This window comes from Lynx rufus, unplaced genomic scaffold (genome assembly GCF_022079265.1).
Source record: "Lynx rufus isolate CCGP_SWC_20201006 ecotype Redwood Valley unplaced genomic scaffold, mLynRuf1.p SCAF_10, whole genome shotgun sequence".
NCBI lineage: Eukaryota > Metazoa > Chordata > Mammalia > Carnivora > Felidae > Lynx > Lynx rufus.
The window spans coordinates 28299473-28313397 of NW_025814824.1; the positions used below are offsets into that span (position 1 = coordinate 28299473).

Here is a 13925-nt window from a genome sequence, read left to right on the forward strand (position 1 = left end):
GAGAAGCTAGTGGAGCCCACGGTCACACCCTGGGAAGCTGGCAGCCTACACCAGAATCTGCACACTCTTCTCACTTCGCCCCCTCACCTGCCTGGGAAAGCAGCCATGGGCTTTGGGTGATCTTGCAGTGATCTGTAGGAGGCCCCATGTTATCAGCACTGCCCACCACACGTGTTCGCTGGCAAGTCAGGGCTCCCAGAAAGAAATGTAGGCCCTTAAAGCCACGACAGATCTCAGTGTCCAGGTAGAAAGTTACACTCTGGAAACCTGGAGCTCATTCCCTTTGGAGGAAATAATTTCTTCTGCGTACGAAATGGTACCCACCGCCACTCAGGATTCTGAGAGTGTGCTGCAGCACACAAAGCACGGAGTGCCAAGACAGGGCTGGTCTCTTTGAAACACTATTGTGGGTTTGTTTTGTTGTTTTGTTTTGTTTTGTTTTGTTTTGTTTTGTTTTGTTTTGTTTTGCAGATAGCATTTTCCAGGGATATCCATATCAATATCTCCAATTATATGTGGTCTTTTTACCAAATGACCTTGTCACACCTTGCATTGAATGATGGGGTCTATGTTCCTCTTCTTTAAAAAAATTTTTTTAATGTTTATTTTTCAGATGCAGAAAGAGAGAGACAGAGAGAGACAGAGAATGAGTGGGGAGTGGCAGAGAGAGGCAGACACAGAATCCGAAGCAGGCCCCAGGCTCTGAGCTGGTAGCACAGAGCCCGACACAGGGTTCGAACTCACAGACTATGAGATCATGACCTGAGTCGACATCAGACACTTAACCGATTGAGTCGCCCAGTTCCTCTTATGTCCCCTCTTCTTGAACCCGGTGGAATCTGATAACTGTCCCAGAAACAGAACAGTCTTCTGAGACTGGAGCATAAAAATGCCATACTCCTCCACCCTGCTATGGGGACACGTGCTCCCGGATCCCAGCTGCCAGGTGGATTCTTATTCAGAAATATTCATTCCCTCAACAGGGTGGACCTTTCTGCTCAGATGCAGTTGGGTCTGTCTGTGTGACTTGCTTTGCCCAATGGAATTACATGGAAGGGACAGTGTGCCAGTTCTGAGCCCAGGCCCTAAGAAGCCGGGTGTTCCACTCACTCTCTCCTATTTCTGCCATTGCCACATGGAGACCAGGAGGATGCGAGATGCATGGAGCAGAGCCCACTGACCCAGCCTGGATCAGAAAACCTTCGGCCAAGGCACGGACCTGAGAGAACCAGTGAGCGACTGTTGTTTTCAGGCATGCTTTTGGTGTGTCAGGCGGCACAGCTGTACTTAGCCACAACAGGGATTTGGGGCGTCCTCATCCTGCTGACATGACCAGCCCTGAAAAAAGGCTCTGGCCTCACAGACAGAAGTGATCTGAACTCCGGCTGTGGAGCTTAGAACTGGGAGGAAAGAACGATCTTACTAGCCTCTCACCACCTCAAGTCGTGACCACAGCTAAGTCGTGAAAGAGACTCGTGTTATTAGAGAATGCGACTAATGTGTGCTGACATCACCCAGTGAAGCTGTGAGGGTGATGGTTTTATACAAGCAGCCATTAGTAAATAAATAAACTGTAAACAAAGCCCCTGACAGTGGAATCAGAAAACTGGAGTTTGTTGGAACAGCAGTCTACTATCTCCATGCTCGTGGTGCATTTTTCACAAAACATTTTGTAAAACCTTGGCATGAAACCTTTAGAGCTTTCCTGTTGCTTCAAATAAAGCGAAGTGGCTTGCTAGTATAGCAGAAGGGCTATGTTTTAATACAACCCTTATGCATTTCTGAGCAACGTCAATGCCTCCTCTCGCTAAATGCCACAAAGAGCCCAGAACCGCAGAGCTGCAGAGACAGCCTCCCTGTAGCAGGAACAACCACAGTCCACACTGGGTCTGAGAAGCTCGTCAATGTAGCCATGAGGGTCATGACCAAGATTGTAAGAGAAAGTAGACACTCTGCTGCACTCCTCTATCGGATGACACTGCTGAACACCCAGTACTCATCTGCAGACAGGATCAAGGAGCCATTTTCGCGCGGGTGCCTGTGGATGACCCTGGACAGAAAGAACATAGGCAACGACAGCAGCCCTTTTGTTTGGTGCTGAATGAGCTCCATACATCTGTGCACTATGTGCATGAGGTAAGAGTGATGGAAACATCTTATCTTCGCCAAGGAAGATATGCAGATGGCCAATGAGCACATGAGAAAGTGTTCACCACTATCAGCCATTAGAGGAATGCCAGTTTAAGCCAGGATGATCACCTTTACACACCTATTAGATAGGGTGAAATACAAAGAGTGATGACACTTAATGCTGGTGAGGATGTGGAGAAACTGGGCCACTCAGCCATTGCGGGAGGGAATGCAACATGGTATAGCTATTCTAGAATATGGTTTAGCATTTTCTGCTTTTCTCAGTTTTATTGACATATAACTGAGATATAACTTGTATTAAAGTGTACAGCATAAAGATTTGATATGTGTATAACTTGCAAAATCATCCCCACAATAACTTTAACATCCATCACCTCCAAAGTTATAATTATTTTTCCTTGTGATGAGAACTTTTTTTTAAAGCTCATTTATTTAGGGGTGCCCGGGTGGCTCAGTTGGTTAAGCGTCTCACTTCAGCTCAGGTCATGATCTCACAGTGTGTGAGTTCAAGCCCCGCATCAAGCTCTGTGCTGACAGCTCAGAGCCTGGAGCCTGCTTTCGATTCTGTGTCTCCCTCTCTCTCTTCCCCTCCCCTGCACATGCTCTGTCTGTCTGTCTCAAAAAAAAAAGTTCATTTATTTAGAGAGAGACAGAGAGAGAGTTGGGGAGAGGCAGAGAGAGAGGAGACAGAGAATCTCAGGCAGGCTCCGAGTGTCAGCGCAGAGCCTGATGCAGGGCTCGAATTAACGAACTGTGAGATCATAGCCTGAGCCAAAATCAAGAGTCAGAGGCTTAACCAACTGAGCCACCAGGATCCCCTGTGATGAGATCTTTAAGTTTTACTCTCTTAGCAACTTTCAAATATATGATACAGCACTGTTCACCATAGTCACGACACTGGACATTACATGCCAAGAACTTATTTATCTCATAACTGGAAGCTTATACCTTTTGTCTTCCTGTCTCCATGTCCCCAACACCCAACCAGTTTCTTATGAAAGGAAACATTCTATTATGTTATGACCCAGCAATTGCACTTTTTTTTTAACCCCTTTTCAATCACCTCCTCCTTCTTGAGAGTGTTTCAGGTGTCAAACCTATCTCCAGGACCAAGCCCAACATCTCTTCCTTCATCTACAAGCCACAGACATGTATTTAAAATTAGCACCTGCAGCAGGCTCATTAGAGCAAATGGAACAATTCCAAGACTGTCTATGCTATTGAACAAGATCCTTTCTTTTTTTCTCAGAATGCCATCCTTAGAAATAGATAAGTCTGTAATGTCAAGAGGAGTATAAGAAGTCAGAGAGTGAAGCCAATAGCCAGAATCAGAGTGGATGGGCGTCATCACATTGGGGGTGATGACATCACTCACAGAAGTTCGCCCCACACCTACTAAGCTTCTGATTGAATCCAGCTGTGCTTGAAGAGAAACTTACTAAGTAAGCTGAGAAGCTGGAAATGTCTGTTACAAGGTGGTTGACCTGTCACCTATTGTCCCTAGGGGTATAGACAATGCCTAACCAGGCTGGAATATTAGGAAACTTGGCAGAAAAATGTGAGAATGTAGGATGTAGTGGTTACTACTTGCTGCCCGCACTAAACTCCAGCAAGAACCATACTTCCTTTACAGAGAAACTTCTATGCACAACACCCATCAGGAAACAGGGAAGAGAAGGAGACCTTATTATTTTTTTTTTTCAACGTTTATTTATTTTTGGGACAGAGAGAGACAGAGCATGAACGGGGGAGGGGCAGAGAGAGAGGGAGACACAGAATCGGAAACAGGCTCCAGGCTCTGAGCCATCAGCCCAGAGCCCGACGCGGGGCTCGAACTCACGGACCGCGAGATCGTGACCTGGCTGAAGTCGGACGCTTAACCGACTGCGCCACCCAGGCGCCCCATGGAGACCTTATTAAGAGAGACTAGTTCTGTGCACAATAATTGAAGACATTTTAGATTCTGCTCATCTTTTTACCTGCAGAGTTAGAGGCACTAAATTCTCTGCCCCAGACTAATGTTGGAATTGAAGATGGAACAGAAGGTAAGATAGCAGAAGGAACCAACAGCTTTTATCCCCTCAGGATTCTTTTTTTTTCTTTTTGTAATATCCTTTACTTTTTGACCCCCTTCCCATTTCTCCCACTCTACAGCCCCTGTGTTTGCCAACCACTAATCTACTTTCTGTATCTATTAGCTTTGTTTTTTTGTTTATTTGTTTGCTTGATTTTTGTTTTGTTTGTTTTTCTTTTTTGCTTTTTGTTTTGATTCCACATTTGAGAGAGATTATATAGTATTACCTTTCTTTGTCTGACTTATCGCACTTGGGATAATGACCCTCAAGATCCATCCATATTGTCACAAGTGGCAAAATTCCATTCTTTTTTATGGCTGAGCAGTATGTCAGTATATATATATATATATATATATATATATATATATGCCACATCTTCTTTATGCATTCATTTATTCATTCATTGACACTTAGGTTGTTTCTATATCTTGACTCTTTTAAATAATACTGTAATGGATATGTAGTACATATACCATTTCCAATTAGTGTTTTCATTTTCTATGAATAAATACCCAGAAGTGGGAATTCTGGATGTTATGGTAGTTATATATTTAACTTGGGGGAATCTCCATGCTGTTTTCCATATGAACTGTACCAGTTTACATTCCCACAAAGTGTGTATACAAGGGAGTCCTTTTCTCCACATCCTCACTATGCTTTTTATTTCTTATCTTTTTGATAATAGTAACACTAACAGGTGTGAGGTAACATCTCAATGTGATTTTTATTTGCATTTCCTGGTGATTAACAATGATGAGCATCTTTTCATGTACTTTTTGGCCATCCATGTGTCTTCTTTGGAAAAATATCTCTTCACATTCTCTGTATATGTGTGAGTTTATTTCTGGACTTTCTATTCTATTCCATCCATCTATGTGTTTGTTTTCATTTAATTAAGAAGGACATGGGTTTTCTCTGTATTATTTCTTACAATTGCATGTGACTACAATTATCTCAAAAGAAAACATTTAATAAAAAGAAAAAGCTTATCTGTATGTTGACAAGCTAAATGGGGGCTGCCATGCTGAACAAAGGCTATTTCTTAGCCACCAGCATCCATTTCCTCTTGTCTTGGTAGGAACAGCGTGCTCTCGTTTGTGGTTTCTTCTTCCCCATCACATGCAGTCTTGTGGGGGAGGGGGCTATATTAAGATGCCTTTCCCTCCCTTAGACACAGGATGAAATGTTGACAGACATTGTCTTCCAGGTTTTTCAATCTGGAAGCAGAGTGGATGCAAGGATGGAGGAAACAATGTGAATTCTTTTATTATAGCAACTGAGCCCTGACCACATTGCTGACTAGTTCCTGCTGCTTAGATGCCAGATTTGCCCTGGATTCCAGGTGTTTTGGTCCTGACATCTGTTTCTTAGCATTGCTATGAACTCTGTCAATATCTTCTCCAAATTTCTATTAAAAAAAAAAGAATATAATTGGTTTGGATTACCTGTCTTTTGCTCTTCAAAGATATCTTAAAATACCTGAGCTGTCAATTACCCTAGTTTCACATCATGTCAGTTTTCTTATTCTTTGCATATGGACTAACTTAGAGTTCGCCAACATTGGGACATGCATCATTGGGACATGCAACAAGGATTCAAAGACTCTTTCAGGCAGAAGTCACTGTGAAAGGAAATGCAGTGATATATTTAAGCCATGTAACAATGCCTAACATATCACAAGCTGTTGACAACTACCACAAAGGTGATGATGATGATGATGGTGATGATGTTGGTTTCCTGGACTGTAGAATGTCTGAAGCAAAAGTTGCAAGTAACTTGCTCTTGTTGTTGATAAAGTGAAACCAAGTAGACTGATGATCTCAATAAGTAGCTGATATACTTGTAATAATCTGGCCATCTGAATGCAGATAATAATAATACTAACCATGTTATAAGCATTTTTTTCTATTAAATAATTTAAAACATTTTCTGCACTTGCTTGAACATTAGTTTATTCATGATATTATTTCTTAATATATAGTGTGGAAGGAAAATTCGCCTGCCTTGGGTGAATTATCACAGATTAAAGTTGGAAAAAGAAACAGAAAAATATGTAAACATAAATGTGAATATTTCAGCTCCATTTATTCATTTTTAATGTGACCAAGATGAGAGCAACTTTATGCATGGATGTACTTTGCAAATAAAAAAAAAAAGTCAAATCTAAAAGAATTGAAAGTCATCATTTTGTTCTGCTGCCCATATTTTTAGTGCAGCATGCAACCTTTCTTATTAATCAAGCACCTGCTGACCTAATCATTGAGATACTGGGTTCAATGGTGTAGTAGACATGAACATGACTTTGAGGAGCTCAGCCTAGCCAGGATTACCAAAAACTTATAAACACTGTAACAGGCACCTGAGCACTCTGAAGTCTAGAATCTGTGGAAACACAAAGAAAAAATCCACTTACTGGCTTTTCATTAGGGGACTGGAGGGAAGAACAGGATTCTACCAGGCACTTAAAGAGGTAGAATGGTAATAAAGAGCATTCTTTAATAAAGGTAAATAAAGGTAATAAAGGCACAGCTTGCCAAAGGCACTGAGGCACAGGAGAGCCCCTCGGGCAACATCAGGTCATCACAGTAGCCCACTGACGGAGCACACCATTCATTGCTTTGTGACATGGATGAGAGATGAGCCTGGAAATGCCATTTAGGGCCAGCAGTAAAGAATGGCAGAATACAAAGATAATGATGAGAGTGATGGTGCTCCTTCAGAATGGGATAAAAGGATGAGCCCAGGGATAACACTGTGAAGGACTAAGTAGTCCAACAGTCACGGACAATTAGTCAGAAACCATTTGCTATGACTTTACACCACGCAAAATAAAACATTTAAAATGTGATATTACCTCTAGCATAATGGGTCAAACGTGAGACAATATGTATTTTAGGTTCTGTGGGTATAGTTAGGACATGTATGCCTCATTTATCAGTTTGGGAGTACAATTTAAGAATGTTAACCAGATGTAGCTTGGCTTTTTTAGCGTATAGGCTTACTTATTTATGGTTCATTTCACTAATCTGGTAACCTGGTTCACAGGAAGTAAAGAAATCGGTAGGTATTGCCTATGTATCAAATTCTCAAATAAATATTTTCTGAATGAAGCAAGGCTTTTGGAAGGATTTTTTGTGACCTCACAAGGAAGCAGTATTAAATTAGCCCTACTCTATGCTCATGCCTGACGTGTGTTATCTCATTTAATCTTCACAAGAGTCCTCTGAGGAAAATCTACTTTTATTGCCCCATGTCCTCACTGAAGAAACTGAGGCTGAGGACACTGGGGAACCTACCGGGGACCCACACCAAGAGAACTGTATAATGGCCATGCAGGCCCAGCCCTGACTCCAAACCCCTGTACAGAATCCCTCTGACCACTGCGCTCCCAGAGTACAGAGTGCTGGAAACAACATGTGAGGAAGATCACTTGGGTGTCTCAGGCATGTAGTAGGTCTGGGAAAGGAGGTCGTCAACCACTCACTGTTTAGACATATGGAATCCTGTTTATAAGGAGAGCATAACCAGTTGTTAGAGGGGAAAATCATAGACTCCTGATAAATAATTTTTTGCTTGAGATAAATGTCTTTCTGAAACATTTTAAATTAAATCTGAAGAAAAGCACGTCAGATAGTGAGGACCATAATAATCCATAACACAAAGACTGGGGAGGAAAAGCTGTTTCCACAATCCACCAGTCCTCCTTTTATTAAACCATATTATTCTGTAAATAACTCTTTTCTGTTGGTTTTGAAAAAGGCTTGAGAGGGAAGAACAATCCCTACTTGGGGGAGGCAGGAAGGGAGCATTACAAAATAAGACACTTTCCCCGGACACCCCTCCCATCTGCCCTTTTCCCTGAAATGACTTGAGCCTTGCCCAGTGCATACCCTGTTTGGGGAACTGCCAGCCCTCTCCAGATTCTTCCATACCCAGGGGCATCCCATCCTGACACAGTGATAACACCTCTCCCTGTGGGCTCTGCATCCTTTACCTGCCCCACCTTTGATCAGAATAAACAGGAACGACTAGATTAGATTATCCTGTTCTCATCCCTCCAGAAGATTTTCACCAAAAAAGCTAGGACTAAAGCACAGGCAGGGTGATGCTGAAAACCCACCTGGGGCTTCCTATGAGGTTCTTTTCATGAACCACCTTCCAACGGATAAGTGCATGGTAATTAGTTGATGTAGGTCCCCAGGGAGATGCTGGACCCTCCCCCTCCAAAGGGCTGTCCCTGGTCCTCCACCTTACCTCCCCCTGGGGCCACTGAAGCAGACACAAATTCCCCTGGGATAATTAGGGACCCAGGCATCACATGCCCCAGCAGCCCAGAATTCCAGGGCACAGAGGCCCCTCCCACAGGATGGATCAGCCAATTGTAGTGCAGGCAGGTGGGGCACAAGGCTGGTAGGGCCAATCTCAGACCTTAAATGAGCAGCCTCCCAACCATTGCCAGGCCTCCTGGACATCCCCTGACCTAAAGCTGTGACTGAAACTGCAAAACTACATCTGCCACAGGTGAGATCCCCAGAACTGGCATGAAGGGTGGGCCACCTCTGAAAACACTGGGGACAGCTGCTTTGGGGATCCGGGGTTTGGGGCTCCCAGGAGGCACTTTTCCAGGACCTGACCCCTCCAGACATGGCAGCTTGCCCCCACACACCAGGACTCAGGACTCCTCACTCCCTGCACTGCCATTTACATGTTCTGGAAGCAGGAGGCGGGTCACAGGGCAGGGAGTGGGAGCACTGCACATCCCACATCCTCAGCCTTCCTCCACGGCCTGTGTAAACACTCAGGAGGATAAATTCAATCTTTTTGCTCTACTTCAGTGGCTCTAACATCTCAGAGGGAAGAATGGCTTTTTAGGTGGTTTGATCTAATCAGGCACTCATTCTTTTCCTTTCCTAAGTTTTCAAACATGCATCCTGCCTTCTTCCTGGCTACCTTTTGCCTGGGAATAGCGTCAGCTGCTCCACAAGTCAATCAGAGCTGAGATGAACAATGGTCCCAGTGGAAGGCAACACACGGGAAACTATATAGCATGGTTGGTAACATTTAAACTTTCCAGGGGGACCCCTGAAAGAACATTCAATGATGGTAGGAGTTCACAGCAAGGAGTAGCTTCTTGAGGCCGCTCTTACCAAGTCAGTAAGCAGGGCACTGGGACTTTGCACAACATGGGCATATGTCCTGCTGTATGGTTGTGGAGAACAATTCCCAGAAGCCTCAGGCCATCCCTGGGCCATCCCTACACCCAGGTGTAGGTCCACATCCACTAGGTGTAGGTCTTTAGCTTTTTTTATTTTTATTTTTTTAACATTTATTTATTTTTTAGAGAAAGAGAGAGACAGATATTGAGCAGGAGAGGAACAGAGAGAGAGGAAGACATAGAAACCTAAACAGGCTCCAGGCTCTGAGCTGTCAGCACAGACCCTGACACTGGGCTCAAACCCCGGAACCACGAGATCATGTCCTGAGCCCAAGTTGGATGCTTAACTGACTGAGCCACTCAGGCATCCCAGGTCATTCCTAGGATTTAAATGGGAATATAGATGATAAGTTAAATATTTATCTCCAGGATGAAGAAGGACAGAAGAGAGCAGTGTGGGAGAGGAATATGCAAATGATTGAACAGAACAATCGGGAACACAGCCAAGGGAAACACAGCTCACAATGGCAATGAATGGCTTTGGTGACATGATGAGTGTGGCATGGATTGTTGGATGTTTCATGCTTCCTCTAAGTACTTTTTCAAAACATCTCATGCTTGCCAACATTCTGTTTCCTTTTCCTTGAAGACCAGTGAAGAATTCAAGCAGGTGTTGAATGACCTTAAAATCCAAAAACACAAAAAGGGGAAAGTGTTCCAAGCACCTCTCTTTGCCAAGATCCCTTCATCTGTGGACTGGAGAGAGAAAGGTTATGTGACTTCCGTGAAGGATCAGGTGGGACAATTCAAGAGTAAAGCCAAAAGGAATCAGTGTTGTTGCTTTGGAAATTGAGGCACAATATGCAGTTTGTTATGTTTTAAAAGAGTTTTAAGATTTATGGGATGTTGTCAAAGTCTTGCAATTTATTTTGCATGCTAAGAGCGTTTGCATTTTGTTTTCAGGGTGACTGTTGTTCTTGTAGGGCTTTTCGTGCAACTGGTGCCCTAGAAGGACAGATGTTTCAGAAAACTGGCAAACTTGTTTCATTGAGTGAGCAGAACCTGGCGGACTGCTCTTGGACTCATGGCAATAAGGGCTGCCATGGTGGCCTAATGGATAAAGCCAGTATGTTAAGGACAATGGGGGACTGGACTCAGAGGAATCCTATCCATATCATGCACGGGTAAGTGGAGTTCCTTATCTTTTATCAAAGTTGAGCATTTCAGTAGAAACAGATCCTGTATTTAGAATTCTTGTATGTGATTGTAGACTCTATACCTGCAAATGGTCAGAACTGCCATTAAAATGTATTAGCCTAGCACAGCTCTCTGATCACCTCATTACCATATAGCTGTTCCTACAACTATGTTACACGGTGACACGAACACCATCTTATATACAGTACAGGTCTCCAGAGTGAAAACTTTATGAATGAGTAAGACCCAAAGAGTGTCTCATTGGATAGACACTGCTAATTTTTCAACTTCAAAAGAATCCCATTTTATGTCCTGAGATATTTATAACAAACTTGACTTGGAAATCATTCAGTTGCAAACAGTTTTGCACTCCTGTTCCCCTGGAGGTGGATGGTAGTGATCAAGCCTCTCCCCCTTTACCTTTGAAAGAACGAATCCTGCAAATACAAGCCTGAGAATTCTGTTGCCAACGTGACTGCCTTCTGGAGTGTCATAAACAAGGAGGATCACCTAATGAGCACAGTGGCAACTGTGGGGCCTGTCTCTGCTGCTGTAGATGCAAGCCTGAATTCCTTCCAGTTCTATAAAAAAAAGGTCAGCATGTGTCTACATAGAAAAGTAGGCAGGACAAATGGGGAACCACCATCATATAAGGCAAGATAGACCCTTTGCTGTGTACAGATCAGGAGGGTATGGATTTCACGTAGTTGTTCCTTCAGCACATGTGATTTTGTGCCTGTTGTTCAGCATGTTGACATGACTTCACCCAAATTCCCCTCTTTCAACCACTTCATAAATATATTCAAATGGCTACATAATTTGATTGGTATAGTTTAACTTACTTTAGTTCTTCCCACCTGTTAGACCTGGAAGATTTCCAAAGAGTTTTACTAGTGAAATGGACGCTGGAAAGAACCCCTTGGCTGAAGTGATTGTGTGTTTTTCTGCTGCTTCTCAATGCTGACATGGTAGAATAGAATGACAAAGTTTCAACGAGTGTTCTTCTATGCCTCTTGACTGTTCTTTACAAAAGAGATTGTGATGATGTGTGTGTGATGATGTACATGAGACCCTAAATCCCCAGCCTTGCTAAACAAAAAGAACTGATTTCTAAATCTTATTGGATTTATATCCCACCTGAATTTTGAGATGCCTCCTTTACTGCCGTGACTCGGTTATTGTTAGATGTTATCATGTTGCTTTGATGTCCCACCTTGGAATTGAAATTTACTTTTCCAGGCATTTATTATGATCCAAAGTGCAGCAATAAATGCCTGAATCACGGTGTTCTGGTGGTTGGCTATGGCTTTGAAGGAGAAGAATCGGATAACAAAAAATATTGGATTGTCAACAACAGGTATAAAAAGCCAAAAATATTTATCTTTGGAATTGAAAAGGAAATCCTTTTGGCATCAGTGTTTGGATACAGATCATCAAACCTTTGAGCCCACTTCTGAGACCCCAGAAGTGTTTTCCCTACTTAGTGGGAACAGAGACATATTCATTTGTTGACATTAAGCTACTGTTTCAAACTTGCAAGGGTCCTGCTATAGTTTGAGTAGTACTGCATCCGAAACACATCTGACCCAAGACTTTCCTTTTCCTATGTCTCATTTTGCAGTTTGTGAAAGTTTTGGGGATAGATTTCTCTGCTGGGTTGGAACTCAACCATGAACAAGGATGACCTCTCTTGATTCTTCCTGAATCTGTCCTGGCCTCTGGGGCACTGCTGAGTATCAGGTGTTATTGTCCATAAAGAGAAATGTGTTTCTTCCTCTGTAATAAATGAAAAAACCCATTTTTTTCAGCTGGGGTGCAAAGTGGGGCAAACACGGCTACATACTCATGGTCAAGGACCGGGACAACCACTGTGGAATCGCCACCATGGCCAGCTTTCCTATTGTGTGAGATGATGGTGTAAAGAAGACCTTGACTGGCAACAAATTATCCAGAAAATGGGTTTTATTTTCAAGCCTACCACACCCTGCTGTGTGGGGTGAAACACTTGAATCATTTAAAAACCAAGTTGTGATTTGATTGTGTGACATTTTACACTGTGAATGTTACCACTTCACTCATTACTGCTGTAAATACTTTTGTATGAGTGACTAGTCTAGTAACTTTTGAATTTTCAAGTTTCTTTTAAAAATGTATGAAATTTTACTTTTTAAAAGTGAAACAACTGCAGGGGTGCCTGGGTGGCTCCGTTGGAGAGTGTCCAACTCTTGATTTCAACCGAGGTCATGATCTCATGGTTCGAGGGATTGAGCCCCTCGTTGGGCTCTGTGAGCTGACAGTTTAGGATTTTAATTTCTTTAGAGAAACCCACAAACGTGGCCTAACTACCATTAATGTTTTCTTCCACCTTAAAATGTTGGAACAAAAAAGAAGGACTTGAATAGTGTGTGATCCCTAACTAAGCTTTAGTGATAATGATTGAAATATATGCGCTGCTGGAATGGAGATTTCTTCACTCTTCTGAGTCCTTTGCTCCTAAAAGAACCAAGTGTTGTAAGTACACACACACTTGTCCAAATTCTACTTTCTAATTTCTGAATCATTTGCTTCCCTTGCAATTTGTTTTGATAGAAATTACAAAGGTCTATGGAATGTAGGAAACACTGGTAATTACTTTATGATACATGTAAGACTTAGGGAGGAGTCAAAATTAGTTTTCTGCTTTATTTATTTCATGTCTATAAGCTTCTCTTAGAAATAGGATTTTTAAGTTTATTTATTTATTTATTTTGAAAAACAGAAAGCACAAGCAGTGGAAAACTCAGAGAAAGAGGGAGAGAGACAATCCCAAGCAGGCCCCACGCTGTCAGTGCACAGCCTGACATGAGACTCAATCTCATGAACTTGAAACCATGACCCGAGCCAAAATCAAGAGTCTATTTCTCAACCGACTGGGCCACCCAAGTGCTCCTCAAAATAGTTTTATGAAAGATCATTTGTGATTTTCCAATTTTTTTTCCACGTTTATTTATTTTGGGGACAGAGAGAGACAGAGCATGAACGGGGGAGGGGCAGAGAGAGGGAGACACAGAATCGGAAACAGTCCAATTTTTAAATAAATATGAATGGCTTATAAATTACAGAAGCTTCTAACATCTGCTGAATTGTTCACACATCAGTCAGATCTACCCACTTTCTGTCCCATTGGTACCTGCGCATGTTCTCAGAGTCTTGGGCTGAACTCCCAGGAAGGTGTGGACAGCAGTCTGAGCGAGCCTGTCATGGTGAAGCAAGACGACTTTTACAAGGAGTCCTTTCTAGGGGATGTTCAGAGACTATGGTAGACTGCATGTTCCAAATGGACCCAGCCTTGTCTTCATCCCACACAC

At 42.7% G+C, this 13925-nt stretch overlaps 1 long non-coding RNA gene and 1 pseudogene across 1 annotated transcript; both read left to right on the forward strand.

The window, feature by feature from the left end:
* The first annotated feature begins 1892 nt into the window (after nt 1–1892).
* Nucleotides 1893–5543, forward strand: LOC124525223 (uncharacterized). Its single transcript, XR_006965443.1, has 3 exons — nt 1893–2136; nt 4137–4196; nt 5434–5543. It is a non-coding gene; the product is annotated as an uncharacterized LOC124525223 (long non-coding RNA).
* Nucleotides 5544–9150: 3607 nt separating this feature from the next.
* Nucleotides 9151–12486, forward strand: LOC124525207 (procathepsin L-like; annotated as a pseudogene).
* The last annotated feature ends 1439 nt before the right edge of the window (nt 12487–13925 follow it).